Raw genomic sequence first — 17,050 nt, 5'->3', positions numbered from 1 at the left:
TACTGCTCAGAGAAGGAAATGTGAGAGTGCAGAATGTACTGTTACAGTAACAGCTAGGGTGGAGAGAAAGACCAACTTAGTGCAAGGTGGGTCCATTCAAAAGTCTGATGGCAGCACGGAAGAAGCTGTTCTCGAGTTGGTTGGTATGTGACCTCAGACTTTTGTATCTTTTTCCCGATGGAAGAGAGAATGTCCGGGGTGCGTGGGGTTCTTAATTACGTTGGCTGTTTTGCCGAGGCAGCGGGAAGTGTAGACAGTGTCAATGGATGGGAGGTTGGTTTGCGTGATGGACTGGGCTTCATTCACGACCCTTTGTAGTTTATTGCTGTCTTGGGCAGAGCAGGAGCCATACCAAGCTGTGATACAACCAGAAAGGATGCTTTCTATGGTGCTTCTGTAGAAGTTGGTGAGAGTCGTTGCTGACATGCCAAATTTCTTTAGTCCTCTGAGAAAGCAGAGGGGTTGGTGGGCTTTCTTAACTAAAGTATCGGTGTGGAGGGGCTGTTGGTGATCTTGAGACCTAAAAACTTGAAGCTTTGATAGCTGTCACATCATTTTCATTCAGAGTGTAAGCCAGCCAACGGACCTGTTGCAGCAAATCACTTGGAAAGCCATAGTTTACGAGGATACTCGAGAACACACAATACAAATGAGGAGTGATGGGGACGGTACCACGCAGTTCCAATCTGCTTTGCAACACCTCGGAACTGTGCCATCTCCAGTTCAACAACAGGTGGTGGAATTTCTCAGCCTTTTGGCTGAGATCAAATCATCTAGCGGAGGTGATGGCCTAGTGGTATTATCACTACACCATTAATCCAGAAACTCTGGGGACCTGGGTTTGAATCCCACCACAGCAGATGGTGGAATTTGAATTCAATAAAAAAAATCTGGAATTAAGAATCTACTGATGACCATGAAACCATTGTCGGAAAAACCCATCTGGTTCACTAATGTCCTTTAGGGAAGGAAATCTGCCGTCCTTACCTGGTCTGGCCTACGTGTGACTCCAGAGCCACAGCAATGTGGCTGACTCACAACTGCCCTCCAGTGGCAACTGGGGATGGGTAATAAATGCTGGCCAGCCAGTGACGCCCATGTCCCACGAATGAATAATGAAAACGCCAGATCAAGCCCAAGATGGGGGTGCAATGCCTTTTCTGTCAGCTTGGATCGTGTATGTTTCTCCTGTGGGGATCATTACTTGGATTCAATTCGAATTGGTATTTGGAGCAAGCAAGGAGATGGATTAAGGGCTTGCCCTGTCCATTCTGCGCATTGGTTTTGTAAGATTGAAGTGAATTATTTTAAAAACAGGTGGTGGCGGTTGGGGGAGCAGATGCTGGGTCACGCTGCAACTTACCTGCTTTATCACTTAACTCCCACCCCCCTCCCTTAGTTTAGTCAAGGCTGCCAATAGGTTGAGACTAAAGAAGATCCGTTCTCATTCTAGCTAGCGACAGACTTTCAAACATCACTTATACACACAACATTGCACTCCCAGTCATGGTGTATTCCCTACGACTGTCCTAATTTGCATCTGAATAACGGCAATGAAAACAGAAAAGCCTACGCAAAAAAAAAAGAGGAAAGCCTCAGGGCAAAAAAAAGGCAGGAAAGAAAGATTTGCATTTATATAGCGTCTGCCACAGCCACTGGATTTCCAAAAAGCACTTCCATTCAATGAAGTTATGCAGGGAAAAAAAGTGACAGTCAATTTGTGCACAGCAAGCTCCTACAAACAGCAACGCACCAAGCTAATGATCAGATAATTTTGCGATGGGCCAGAGCATTGGGGGTAACTCCCCCTGCCACTCTTCAAAGTAATGCCATGAAGTGCCACGCATCTCAGGGAACAGATGGAGCCTCAGTTAAATGGCACCTGGAGGACGGCACCCCAGACAGTGCAGCACTCCCTCAACACTGCTCTGGAGTGTCAGCCTTTTTCACAGTAACTTCATTGCAGTGTTAATGTAAGCCTACGTGTGAGACTAATAAGTAAACTTAAATAAAGTTAAAACTTAGGCTTTTGTGCCCAGGTCTCTGGAATGGAAATTGAAGATTCTGAACCAGAGGCAAGCGGGTTAACGAACTGAATCGTGGCTGACAAGATCCCAAAATGCACAAACCCAGTCATCCCCCACTAGAGATCAGAGCCATAAGCACACATTAGTCCTTCCTGAATAGACTCAACACCAGAAAGAAAACTAACAAGCCTTACAACAGATGATGCTGGCAAGAGGAGGGAGAGTCCTTCATATTCAAATACAGGGAGCAGTGTGGTGGGAACCCAAAGCTTTAATTAATCAGGAAATGTACTCTTCAACTGTCCAACCTAGAACAGAAACAATATCTTTAGGGTGCCAAGCAAGATAGCAGAATCGGCTGGGGTTCAACATCTGAGAGACAGCCAGGCCTCTCACTTACAATAAGAGGAACATCCAGTGGCACAGTGGTTAGCACTGCTGTCTCATAACGCCAGGGACCGGGGTTCAATTCCCGGCTTGGGTCACTGTCTGTGCGGAGTCTGTACATTCTCTTCGTGTCTGTATGGGTTTTCTCCAGATGCTCCGGTTTCCTCCCACAGTCTGAAAGGTGTGCTAGTTAGATGCATTGGCCAGGCTAAATTCTCCCTCAGTGTACCCGAACCCGCTGGAGTGTGGCGACTAGAGGATTTTCACAGTAACTTCATTGCAGTGTGAATGTAAGCCTACTTATGACAATAATAAATAAACTTAAACTTAAATCCTGATACACAGTTATAATTTCATAACCCCTGCGAGAAGCACCTTGTATTATAAATTGTCCAGAAGGCAGTGGTCCTAACTAAGTTTGCATCCGATTAAAGCAGTTCGATTCCATTGGACAAAAGAAACATAAATTATTTGCTCTCGGTTATTTTTGGAATTTGACAGCACTAACGATTTCCTTAATGCTCATTAAACATTAGTGGCTAGAATCACCACATGGAAACCAGGGTGAAAGTACTGTTTTGACAGCATGTTCACACTAGAAAAGTTCAGGCTCAGGAGGAAGTCAAAACTACACGTCGAATCTGATGAACTGGTGCAACAACAATAATCTCTTCCTCAGTGTCAGTAAAACAAAGGAGATAGTCATCAACTTCAGAAAATATAGTGGAGGACATGCCCCTGTTACATAAACAGTGATGAAGTGGAAATGGTCGAGAGCTTCAAGTTTCTAGGTGTCCAAATCACCAACAACCTGCCCTGGTCCCTCCACACTGACGCCATTTACTTTCTCAGGAGGCTAAGAAAATTCAGTATGTCCGCTATGACTCTCACTAATCTTTACAGATGTGACATTGAAAGCATCCTTTCCAGATGTACCACAGCTTGGTATGGCTCCTGCTCTGGCCAAGACCGCAAGAAACCACAAAGGGTTGTGAACGTAGCCCAGTCCATCACGCGAACCAGCCTCCCATCCATTGACTCCGTCTACACTACCTCGGAAAAGGAGCCAGCATAATCAAGGACCCCCACACACCCCGGACATTCTCTCTTCCACCTCCTTCTTTCGGGAAGAAGATACAAAGGTCTGAGGTCACGTACTAACCGACTCAAGAACTGCTTCTTCCCTGCTGCCATCAGACTTTTGAATGGACCTACCGTATATTAAGCTGATCTTTCTCCACACCCTAGCTATGACTGTAACACCATATTCTGCACCATTTATTCTCTTTCTCCCCTACATACTCTATGAATGATATGTTTTGTGTGTGTAACACGAAGAAACAATACTTTTCACTGTATCCCAATACATGTGACAATAATAAATCAAATCAAAAATATTGGAGCAGAATTTCAATAAGGCAACTCAAACTGATCCCAAAGCAAGCCAAGAGCTCTTATACAGTCAATCTCACTCTACTTTTCTCTGGTTGGGCACTCACCCTGGTAGAATCAACCTGCATTCAAACCTATGCCTGAGTCCTGATGCAAAGTGAAGTCAGGATGCAAAACAACAACAACTTGCATCTTTCAATGCAACGCAATGTCCCAAGGTGCTTCACAGGGGCAAAGTTTGACACCGTGCCACACGGGGCAATGTCACACAATTTACTCAAGCTATTCGTGACACAAGAATATATCTACAGGTACTGTTTTAACAATAGAATAGCTGAAGGAAAGCAGACCAATTGTGTCATTTTCTTTGTTATTCATAGAATCCCTACAATGCAGAAGGAGGCCATTCAGCCCATCGAGCCTGCACCGACAACAATCCCACCCAGGGTCCATCCCTATAACCCCACGTATTTACCCTGCTAAGCCTCCCTGAGATGAAGGGTCAATTTAGCATGGCCAATCAACCTAATCTTGGACTGTGGGAGGAAACCGGAGCACCTGGAGGAAACCCACTCAGGCATGGAGAGAATGTACAAACTCCACACAGATATCACCCAAGGCTGGAATTGAACCTGGGTCCCTGGCGCTGTGAGGGAGCAGTGTTAACCACCGTGCTGCCCCAGTTATTGGTTGATCTTCGTTCAAAATTAATATTCAAGTGGAGTGAGCAACAACTTAATATAGGTGAGAAGACAGCATTTAGTAGATCACCAGAGACAGAAAGAAAAAGTAAATCACATCTCAACATTTACATTTAAAATCTTCAATAATTAAAATCTGAAGGAATAAATAAAAAGGCTAATTTTCAGGGCCAGAGAGGTTGTTTGGGCAATAATTGAGATTTAATGCGCCATTAAAGTTTGACTTGTACTTCGATGCACAAGCTCCAATTTTCTCTGGTATGTTTAGTATTTACCAGTAACTACCGCAACTCTCCATGTGCTTCAATGCCAAGTCTCACGGTGAGATACTGTTATATTTGATTTGATTTATTGTCACATGTATTACTATACAGTGAAAAGTATTATTTCTTGCGCACTATACAGACAAAGATACCGTTCATAGAGAAGGAAAAGAGAGAGTGCAGAATGTTGTGTTACAGACATAGCTAGGGTATAAAGAAAGATCAACTTAATGCAACGTAGGTCCATTCAAAAGTCGGACGGCAGCAGGGAAGAAGCTGTTCTTGAGTCGGTTGGTATGTGTCCTCAGACTTTAGTATCTTTTTCCTGATGGAAGAAGGTGGAAGAGAGTATGTCCTGGGTGCATGGGGTCCTTGATTGTGCTGGCTGTTTTTCTGAGGCAGTGGGAAGTGTCAATGGGTGGGAGGCTGGTTTGAGTGATGGATTGGGCTTCATTCATGACCCTTTGTAGTTTCTTGCGGTCTTGGGCAGAGCAGGAGCCATACCAAGCTGTGATACAACCAGAAGGAATGCTTTCTATGGTGCATCTGTAAAAGTTGGCGTGAGTCACAGTGGACATACCAAATTTCCTTGGTCTTCTGAGAAAGGAGAGGCATTGGTGGGCTTTCTTAACTATCGTGTCAGCATGAGGGGGCCATGACAGGTCATTGGTGATCAGGATGCCTAAAAACACTTAAAAGCTTGAAGCTCTCAACTCTTTCTACTTCATCCCCATTGATGTAGACAGGGGCATGTTCTCCACTACGTTTCCTGAAGTTGATGACTATCTCCTTCGTTTTGTTGACATTGAGGGAGAGGTTATTGTTGCCGCACCAATTCACCAGATTCTCTTTCTCGTCATTGTTTGAGATCCAACCCACTATGGTGGTATTGTCAGCAAACTTGTGAATCAAGTTGTAGGGGAAATGAAGCTTATAACGAAGCTTGTGGAGGATTTGGGCAAATTTGGGCAGCAGTTTCCTGATTTCCAAGTCCGAATGCGTATATTTGGCGTTAGCAAACCAAAGTTACTTTAAAGGGAATTATATTTGTGTAGGTAAATAATAGAAATAAGATACTAGTTTTAGGTGGGTTTAATTTCATGTTTCTGTGCCTGGAAGGGACCAGTAAATGTGGGGATTGATTATGTTCTCCCTGTGATGCTATTGTGCCTCGTGAGAGCTACGGCATGAAGAATAAATATAGTTGCTAAGCAGCGAGAGGCCCTTGTAAGAAAAAAGAGCGTTCCTTTGTCCTTTAGTTTTTAGCTGGAAGCCTGGATAGTTGGTGGCAGGCAGCTGGAGAGGGAACGTCTCTCTCAGCTTTGCTAGAAGGAAACCCATACAACAGAGTAATGATTAAGATAGCCAGCACCAGAAATCTAAAGGAGAGCTATTTAAGGAAACCAGAGAAACGAAGTGCAGTTTCCAGGAAGCTTTAAGTAAAAGGAACAAAGAGAAACTGAGAAGAGAATAGGGTAGTGTTCGTTCAAGTCCTAGAACTGAAAAGGAACTGGCTAGCAAGATCAGAAAGATATCTGAAGTCATTCGAAGGTTTGTGATGTCTTAGTACAGATTGTGAGATGTTAATTGAAGTAACTGTGGAGCAATTGCTGGCTGGATATCAGAGTTTGTGTAAAACCTGTCAATACAAAGAAATTTTAAAGGGGTGCTATAAAACCTGGAGTGGATTCACTGGTGAAGTGGAGCAGTAGCTCTGTTCAAAAGAAGACTTGGAGCGGATTTTCAGAATGCAAACCACTAAGTGAAAGCATTATTACGAGAGAAGGTTTTGACACATGTTTTTTGGGAATAGAGTTTAGAAACTCTCATGTCAACCATCTGGGGGGATTTTGAGAGACCTTGGGTTCAGAGCAGAGTGTGCATTTGACCACAGTCATCCTGTGTGCTTTAAAAAGAAGGACTTTGTGTGTTAATGAGACCATTGTAGCTTCAAATGTATTTAGTCATCCGTGTTCATGTTAAAGCCTATATGTATCACAGCGTCAGGGACTCAGGTTCGATTTCCGGCTTGGGTCACTGTCTGTGTGGACTTTGCACATTCTCCCCGTGTCTGTGAGGGTTTCCTCTGGGTGCTCCGGTTTCCTCCCACAGTCCAAAAATTTGCGGGTTAGGTGGATTGACCATGCTAAATTTCCCGTTAGTGTCAGGGGGACTAGCTAGGGGTTATGGGGATAGGGCTTGGGTGGGATTATGATGCAGACTCGATGGACCGAATGGCTTTCTTCTGCACTGTAGGATTCTATGATTTGTGAAGGCAAGGATGGAGTAAAAAGGAATATTGTATTAGCTTCCAATTGTTTCATGTTTAATAAATGTTTTGTTGTTGAAATTAATTATCAGTCCTGTGACTCTGTTTTTCCACATTTGATTTTAAAAATGTAAAGAACAAAGAACAAAGAACAGTACAGCACAGGAAACAGGCCCTTCGGCCCTCCAAGCCTGTGCCGCTCCTTGGTCCAACTAGACCAATCGTTTGTATCCCTCCATTCCCAGGCTGCTCATGTGACTATCCAGGTAAGTCTTAAACGATGTCAGCGTGCCTGCCTCCACCACCCTACTTGGCAGCGCATTCCAGGCCCCCACCACCCTCTGTGTAAAAAACGTTCCTCTGATGTCTGAGTTATACTTCGCCCCTCTCAGCTTGAGCCCGTGACCCCTCGTGATCGTCACCTCCGACCTGGGAAAAAGCTTCCCACTGTTCACCCTATCTATACCCTTCATAATCTTGTACACCTCTATTAGATCTCCCCTCATTCTCCGTCTTTCCAAGGAGAACAACCCCAGTCTACCCAATCTCTCCTCATAGCTAAGACCCTCCATACCAGGCTTTTGAGCCACATTCCATTCTGGAATCCTGCCGTCCAGTTATAACACCAGCTGGGATCGTAACAGTGGTCACGGGAGGTTGTGGCCAGATTTACTCTTAACTATTGATGGGTGCTGAGAGCCTCATTAGTAATTTTACCGCAACTTTTGGGTCTTAAGACTTTATGCGACATTGTAAGCTGGATGATAGCACATTGGCAACTGATTCTTACTGAAATTGGGAGAGAAGTAAAAGATAGTTGGGAGTAGCAGCAAAGCAGGCTTCCAGCTCAATATTGCATAGTTTACACTGTCACAAAGTCAAAGTTGACCCATGCTGCAACATGCCTCCCACAACCATCTCAAATGGGAGAGGCCCATTTCTTGGGCTTTTTTTTCCAAGAATACCAAATCATTTCAAGCTTTGAGATGTTTTTGAAATGCTGCTTTACAGAAACTCGGGAATATCACTAACAGGAAATTGTCGCCGCATTTGATGCTCAAGGCTTTGTTCTTTATTATATCTCTTTGGAATTTTGATTGCTTTTAGACACGGGTCTGCTATTGCTCAATTTTCACCGTGTGTGTGTGTGATTCCCACACCACAGTTTGAGGTGGAAGATATATGTGCACCAGGCAACCAGGAATTGTGGTGCACAACTCTGAAATGTTAAAGAGTTGATCGCATCAGGACTCCACTGTATATATGGAGTTGTTGAAGGAATCGTTTAAACAACTCAATTACAAATTCCTGCACAGCACTGTAATCTGAGGGGCATATTCTTTTAAATGAAGACTTTGCTTCATCACTATGACAAGCATAAACCATTAACAGCATAAACCATTCATCACAAACGTCATTCTTGCTGTCCCTTCCTTTCATGGTAGCTGAAGTCAAGAGGAATGTTCTTTTGTCTGAAAGGATGATGCACTTTAAAAGAAAACAGTCTTGTCAAAAGTAATCCTGCTTTTCAGCTGGGTTTTATTCAGTGGCAGTACCCGAGCTTTATGTGCCACCTATCTTCACTGCTATCCCAAAATGGTCTTCCATTTGGTCATGGAATTCCACACTCTTAAAAACATGCACTGGTTTGCCAATTTACCTAATCAGAGGTATGATGATGTTGATTGAAGGTATTGGCTGTGGCTCAGTTGATTCGGGATGTTTACTCAGGATGTCCCAGGTAAAACGGAAGATTAGTTCTTCAAGATTTCTCATCTTGAGAGTCTGAAGGTTGTGGGTTCAAGTCCCTACACAGAGGCATGAGCAGAAAATAGTCCAAGCTGACATCCAGTGCAGCTCTGGGGAGGATTTATTTTAATTCATTCGTGGGACATGGGCGTCGCTGGCTGGCCAGCATTTATTGCCCATCCCTACTTGCCCTAGAGAAGGTGGTGGTGAGCTGCCTTCTTGAATCGCTGCAGTTGCAATTGATACAACCGAGTGGCTTACTAGGCCATTTCAGAGGGCAGTTCAGAGTCAACCGCAATGTTCTGGAGTCGCATGTAGGATAGACCAAGTAAGGGCAGCAGATTTCCTTCCCTGAAGGACATTAGTGAACCAAATGGGTTTTCTGACAATTGACAATGCTTCATGGCCATCAGTAGGTTTTAAACCCCAGATATCTTTTATTAAATTCAAATTCCACCAACTGCCGTGGCGGGGTTTGAACCCGGGTCCCCACATTAACTGGGTTTCTGGATTAATAGTCCAGCGATAAGACCATGAGGCCATCACCTCCCCGGGAGTAGTGATACTTGTAAATGCTTTGGGGTATCCTGGGCTGTGAAGGGTAATATATACTTCAGCAGTTCAAAAAGGCAGCTCATGACCACATTCTCGAGGGTAATTAGGGGTGGACAATAAAGGCTGGCCAGTGCCATCCACATCCCATGAATGAAAAACAAAATAACACATGTTTTTTTCTTTCTTTATGAACTGACTTGTTGATTCGGAATGTTTACTCAGGATGTCCCAGGTAAAACGGACGATTAGTTCTTCAAGATTTTATGTCTAATAAGGTGACGCTTAGACACAAAGTTTATTCGTTGTCATAAGTAGGCTTACATTAACACTGCAATGAAGTTACTGTGAATATCCCCTAGTCACCACACTCTGGCACCTTTACGGGTACACTGAGGGAGAATTTAGTATGGCCAATCCACCGAACCAGCACATCCTTCGGACTGTGGGAGGAAACCGGAGCACTCGAGAAAATCTACGCAAACACGGGGAGAACATGCAGACTCCAAATCGAACCCAGGTCCCTGGCGGTGAGGCAGCAGAGCCAACAGCTGTGCCACCGTGCCGCCCTGTGTGTGGCACTTGCTGTGGTTTCTTTGCTTGCTGCAGTTATTGAAACGGGGCAGCACGGTGACACAGTGGTTAGCACTGTTATGGGTCCGATGGGCCGAATGGCCTCCTTTTGCACTGTAGGGATTCAATGATTCTATGATACTGTGAAACATACTTGTGCCAGCCATAAAATGGATTTGTTCATTTAAAATGGTTATTTTGCTACAGAAATGTGAATTTATTTTAAAATTATATTTAAGATCAATTCAAAACCAAAGGAGCAGTGGTCAGTTGCTGATCTGGTTGCATCGCATCTTTGATCAATGGATTCAATTTTTCTCTGGAGTGTAGGAGGCTTAGGGGTGACCTTATAGAGGTCTATAAAATAATGAGGGGCAAGAATCAGCTGGATAGTCAATATCTTTTCTCAAAGGTAGGGGAGTCTAAAACTAGAGGGCACAGATTTACGGTGAGAGGGGAGAGATACAAAATGGTCCAAAAGGGGCAGTATTTTCACACAGAAGGTGGTGAATGTCTGGAACAAGCTGCCAGAGGTCTTTTAAAAAAGCGTTTCGACAGTTACATGGGTAAGATGGGTATAGAGGGATATGGGCCAAACGCAAGCAATTGGGACTAGCTTAGGGGTTAAAAAAAGGGGCGGCATGTACAAGTTGGGCTGAAGGGCCTGTTTCCATGCTGTAAGACTCTATGACCTCTTGGGCTGTAGTGATTGCTGGAGACATCTCTCCCTGTTATCAATTGGCAGATGAGTGGGTGAAGAGCAGAATGGGATACTCTGGCTCTGAGCGCAGTATTAATTCTCTGAATTTTTGTTCTGACGTTATTCAAATGGACATGGTTTCAGTGGAAGATGTCCCATAATGGAAGCCATTTCTTTAGATCAAATCAATGTTAAGGAATCAATTGTGTTAGAAAATCCCACAGCACAATTAGCCTGAGATAATTTACTTTGTAGAACTAAATATCCTTTCAACTTAAAAGGTTCCTCATCCCATCTACAATCTTCTCTTGAAGGACCCCGGTCTAGAACATTCAACCCTTTTGTATTTTGCTGACTGACTTCTTGCCTGTCTCAAACGCTTGGTTTTAAAAAAACAAACAGACTTGTGACATTAATTTACTTTAGGTGAAGGATAAAACACTCTGAATAAAAGTCCATCATAAAAAAAATGCTTTCTCTTCCTGAAACCATTTTACCAGATTTAGAAGACCTTCTTGCCCAGAATCAAACCTGATTAAAACTAAATCGCATTCAAAATGAATCTCTGTTTGATTTCATTATTAACTACAGGTCAGTGCAGTACATTTTCTGTTTCAGCAAACGTTCTTTTCATTCTGCACCTCTTCAGTGCGGTACGGAAATGTCTTTGTCTGGTATATTTAGGTGTGCAACATCTCAAAGTGGATACATTGCATTAGTCATTAAGTAATTTTCAACTGTATGTGGCATTTTTCTCCATTCAACATTTTGCTGAACTATCAGAGGTTCAATCTTGATCAACATGTATAAGGGTATAGTCCAGCTCATCGAATCATGGAATCCCTACAAAGCAGAAGGAGGCCATTTGGCCCATTGAGCATGCAATGTGTTTTTTTCTTGCTGTTACTGATACCATTTTTTTTGTGATCTTGGGAGGGCAGATTTTGTAGGTAACCAGAATATTGATACAATTTTCTTCTGAGAAAATCTACAGTTTTACTTCAAATTTCATCTCAAAAGATGATTATCATTGCTTTAGAATTGTTGGATTGATTTTCAGCTTACTTTCTGAGAATTTGGAACTTGAGCAGTTTTGTTTGAATCGCCAAGTGTGTGTGGAGCTCCTGTGAATTACGCCAAGCTGCTTTTCTCCATTAAAGGTGTTCTATAAATGCGAGTCATTGTTGTAGTATCATCAATCCACAAATTCCCCCTTCTCAAGTATTGTAGACATGAAGCAAAGAAAAACATCACAAACAGAGACTTGTTCTCGTTAGGTTGACTTTACACTAATTGCCAGTTTTAATCTGGTAATTTGATCTTTTTACCAAGGGAGTTGTCTCACTTTGAGGAACTCCACAAAAACGTTTCTCTTTCTTTACAGAAGCAAGCAGTGTTATCATTGCCCATTTTATCAGCTAAACTATTTTGGGGTGGCACAGTGGTTAGCACTGTGTACCCCAACTGGCGCCGGAGTGTGACGACTAGGGGATTTTCACAGTAACTTCATTGCACTGTTAATGTAAGCCTACTTGTGACACTAATAAAATAATAAACTAATAAACACCATCTCTGACTCACTTACCGATTCTACCATTATGTCCCAGTGGAAAGCCAGGGTGGAGTGCATGTGATGAATATTACTGAGCTGAACGGGTAGTTAACAGTTAAATGACGGGGAAATTTAAGGCTGACGAAGTGGAACTTATTCTTCCCGGCTTGGTCAGACAACAAAAGCTCTCTGCTCTATATGTCTGGCTCTCAATATAACCAACTGTTGAAGGAGCAGTTAATGGACAAAATGCACACAATGTCATTGAAGGTGTTGGTGGCTGCTGCTTTTCTTAACTCTCACAAGAGGAAAGAAGTTTGTGTTATCCGGATTTGCCAAGGGTCATAATGATGGGACCTGCAAATGTGTCAGAGATAGTGCGGTATTTAGCGCACAAGAAACAATACTTTTCACTGTATCCCAATACAAGTGACAGTAATAAATTAAATCAAGTCAAGGGCTGTATCAATAGTTTCTTCATCAAAACTCACTCAGGGCCTGAAATATCCCCGATGCCTTTGTGCTGGGTTTGCTGTCTAGGCCACTTGAAATGTACATCTCTTGAACCACAGCAGATAAAATGCCATTCCATTTCGGAGTATCATTTTCTTACCCCTAAATTGGACTGAATCAACTTCTGCAATGAAGCTGATTTTTTAAAATACTTTTCCAATTCAATCAAATCAAATCCAATTCAGAGTCTCAACAAGTTGAGACATTTCAGATCCACGCTGACAAGACAGGGCAAGTGACCAAAATCACCCTGTCCTGGGCCTGATCTACATGAGCCAAGCTGATTGGAGAAGGGGGACGTTCCTCCTCCAAGACTTGAGCTCATTTGCATCTTAGCCAAAAGGCCGAGATGCCGCTTTTAAAAATTGCTTCATATGAAACATATGAAGCAATGAAGCTAATTGCTGTAATACCAAACTATATCCAATAGATGGCACTAGCCGAGTCCCAGAGCCTTCTATCGCTCATAAACATGTTAAGACCCCGTTTTAACCCGGGGCTTGGAGCAACTTCCAAATTAACAAGATGGACAAAAGCGTAAATACATATTTTTTATAAAGAGGAGAGAAGTTTGAAGTGATGTGAGAACAGCTAAAAGAAATAAAAATTTGTAAAAAGAGTGAAGAAACCAGAGAATAAATGGGAATTTGATCCGTTTTTTGCAACTATCTGACGCCGAAGTTGGAGTTCTCAGTGAACAGTGGGAACGATAAGCAATAAATTAACACCATATTTCCCTGCGAGTGCAGCCCTGTTTCTAAGCAGCAAGGTGGTTTGCAAGATTCTCCATTCTTACATCTTTATTTATCAACATCATAGCTCTTTGACAGTCTGGGCTGGTGGCACATAGAAACATGAAGCAGGAGTAGGCCATTCAGCCCTTCGAGCCTGCTCCACCATTCATTTTGATCATGGCTGATCATCAAATTCAATATCCTGACCCGCCCTTCCCCCCCATATCCCTTGATCCTTGAGCCTCAAGAGCTATATCTAATTTTTTCTTGAAATCAGACAATGTTTTGGCCTCAGCTACATTCTGTGGTAGTGAATTCCACACATTCACCACCCCCTGGTTGAAGAAATTTCTCCTCACCTCAGTTCTAAACTCAAACTATGACCCCTAGTTCTGGACTCCCCCACCATTGGGAACATTCTTTCTGAATCTACCCTGTCTAACCCTGTTAGAATTTTATAAGTTTCTATGAGATCCCCTCTCACTCTTCTAAACGCCAATGAATACAATCCTAGACGACTTAGTCTGCCCTCAAACGACAGACCTGCCATCCCAGGAATCAGCCTGGTAAACATTCACTGTACTTCCTCTGTAGCAAGGACATCCTTCCTCAGATGAGGACACCAAAACTGCACACAATACTCCATGTGTGGCCTCACCAACGCCCTATACAATTGCAGCAAAACATCCCTATCCCTATACTCAAATCCTCTCGCTGTGAAGGCCAACATACCATTTGCCTTCTTTACTGTCTGCACGCTTACTTTCAGCGAAGGCTTTCACATTTGGAACCTGACACGAGGTTCAAAAGTAGAAGCCATACTGGTTCAAACTGGGTACTAACATTGACCGGAAGTGACAGCGCTCACCATTGCTAAATCCTTATGGGAAACGTTCCTTCGGGTCAATCCTTGGGGCCTGAATTTCCCTTTCAATATGCTAATTTGGTTCTGGTGCCAGCTACAGGGGTCTTTGGTGTCCAGCATTTATGTTGTTAAGCAAGCTTCGCGGCCAATCATATTGAGGAACTCTCACAGACAATCAAGCAGGATTTAAAAAGCATTGATTATTCCATCACTTTTTAATAATTTTACAGGCAGCCAACAAAGATTGGACATACACATGGGATAATGATAGAAGCTCAAATATCAAAGAAACTTCAAAAAATCTGAAAACATTCTAATGTTAAAAAGAAACAGTGGTATTTAGTGTAATGGAGAAATTTGACATTTTGACTGGTGCGAATTTAAACAAAGCTTGGCAGTTAACCGCCACTCATCTGTTAACTGGTGCAGTTGCCATGGCAATACCTTTTACCAGAGTCCATTTTCCAACAAATCCGCACTCTCTTCTCATGCAGTATAAACTGGTGTTCCTCCTAACATTTGGCATTCTTGTGAATTGTCCCAATGAGAGCAAGGCAAAAAGTTGCAACAATATGCAGTTTTTTTCAGCAATACTCTGTACCGCCAAAAGACTAAGTTGCACAACTAGGAAATTAGTTTATTCAGGGCTTGCAAGTTAGTTGTAAAATATAGATAGCATCCTGTTAAATTGAAGTTGCATCTCATTCAACAACCCAGAACTTCAGGGTTTTGCAAGCAGTAGCTTAAAAAGAAGTTTCCATTAATTCATTCATTTCTACTGGCAAGCAATTGAACAGTGCATCCTTTAAATTACTGACAGCAACTCCCAGATTCTCCAAGTGCAGGCTTCAGAAGATGCAGTCAATTTTACAGACAGGGAATGCTCATTATTTCGTTGTCATTGCGATTGCAAAATTCTGACTTTAAGCACTGTCAGAATGCCGAGTATTTACTCTGGCCTATAGTCTTGTGAAATGGTACTAAGTCAGCCTGTGCTAAATATTGTTGCTGCTCTCTCCTCCTCTGTAAGGCCACAGCATCTTGGGTTGCAGTTATTTAAGAGAATGTTTGTAACACCACTTCTCGGCCTTTTGGCTAAGATCAAGTGTAGTATGGTCGGCAGCCCATGGTCGGCCGCACTTGGTTGAGGTCATTAGGTTACACTGAAGCTTCATATGTTTCATATGAAGCAATTTTTAAAAGCGGCATCTCGGCCTTTTGGCTAGGATGCAGATGAGCTCGAGTCTTGAAGGAGGAATCTCCCCCTTCTCCAATCAGCTTGGCTCATGTAGATCAGGCCCAGGACAGGGTGGTTTGGTCGCTCGCCCTGTCTTGTCAGCCTGGATCTGAAATGTCTCAACTTGTTGAGACTCTGAATTGGATTTGATTTGATTGAATTGGAAAAGTATTTTTTAACAACTTCTTGGCCTTTTGGCTAAGATCAAGTGTAGTATGGATTGGATGCTGCACTTGATTGAGGTCATTAGGTTACACTGAAGCTTCATATGTTTCATATGAAGCAATTTTTTAAAGCGGCATCTCGGCCTTTTGGCTAAGATGCAAATGAGCTCAAGTCTTGGAGGAGGAACCTCCCCCTTCTCCAATCAGCTTGGCTCATGTAGATCAGGCCCAGGACAGGGTGGTTTGGTCGCTCGCCCTGTCTTGTCAGCCTGGATCTGAAATGTCTCAACTTGTTGAGACTCTGAATTGGATTTGATTTGATTGAATTGGAAAAGTATTAAAAAAAAACTTCTTGGCCTTTTGGCTAAGATCAAGTGTAGTATGCGGATGCTGCACTTGGTTGAGGTCATTAGGTTACATTTAAGCTTCATTTTCATATGAAGCTATTTTTAAAAGCGGCATCTCAGCCTTTTGGCTAAGATGCAAATGAGATCAAGCCTTGGAGGAGGAAGAACTGCGCCTACTCCAATCAGCTTGGCTCATGTCGATCCGGCCCAAGACAGGGGTTGCAGACCCTGTCTTGTCAGCTTGGATCGGGAATGTCTCAACTTGTTGAGACTCTGAATTGGACTTGATTTGATTGAAGTGGAATTTTTAAAAAAACTTTGTGGTAGAGAAAGCAGGGGGGGGGGGGGGGGGGGGGGGGGGGGGGTAGGAAAGAGAGGAAGCCAATGCACACCACATCCAGGCTTGCTAAAGGATGAAAGCATTGAAAAAGCTTCGATCATCATTATTCAGCAAGTGGCATCCTATTTCAAAGCCAACTGCTGAACAAAACAGAGGCAACCTCAGAACAGGATCTCAAGTGAATAAAGTAAACGGTAGTATGGAGGAAAATTAGGGGGACGCGACAGAGCAGGCTCATGAAGGATGGCGGTTAGTGATGAGCAGCACAGAAAGCAGCAAGGAATGGGTGAAGGATGAAGTGCGATCGTTATTTCAAAAGACGGAAGGAGGCAATTACTTTGATGGATATCAAAGATAGAAGACAATTTTTCCCTTGAGCAGTTCCTTCCCCTCCCCCCAGCGAGAGAAAGATGCACAGAGCTCTAGACACGGCCAAAGCCTACACTTGTAGTAACACAACCAACGACAACTCGTCTTATGCTCATATCCAGCCTTCAATATAGATAAATATCCCAAGATGATTTACAAGAGAAAAATAAAGCAAGAACAATTAGCCACGAGTTAGCAGAGATATTGTCATCTTGTTTGAAAGAAGGCTTTTAATGCTCGGGTGAGGAGCAAGACCAAAAAGTAACTCAAGGGTCTGCTACTGGTGACAGGGTTAAAGGGAGAGGGAATGCGGACA

General features: G+C 43.1%; 1 protein-coding gene and 2 pseudogenes across 1 annotated transcript in view; 2 read left to right on the top strand and 1 right to left on the bottom strand.

Moving 5' to 3' along the window:
* The window catches only part of LOC144511842 (MAP kinase-activated protein kinase 2), a 209,422-nt gene that overhangs the window by 103,330 nt on the left and 89,042 nt on the right, over positions 1-17,050 (bottom strand). The gene's annotated exons all lie outside the window — the stretch shown is intronic.
* LOC144479347 (U2 spliceosomal RNA) lies at positions 15,693-15,902 on the top strand (annotated as a pseudogene).
* LOC144479346 (U2 spliceosomal RNA) lies at positions 16,023-16,228 on the top strand (annotated as a pseudogene).

Source organism: Mustelus asterias, chromosome 25 (assembly GCF_964213995.1).
Source record: "Mustelus asterias chromosome 25, sMusAst1.hap1.1, whole genome shotgun sequence".
Classification (NCBI taxonomy): Eukaryota; Metazoa; Chordata; class Chondrichthyes; order Carcharhiniformes; family Triakidae; genus Mustelus; species Mustelus asterias.
The sequence above is the reverse complement of the archived record's forward strand: the minus strand, read 5'-3'. Positions and strand labels throughout refer to the sequence as shown.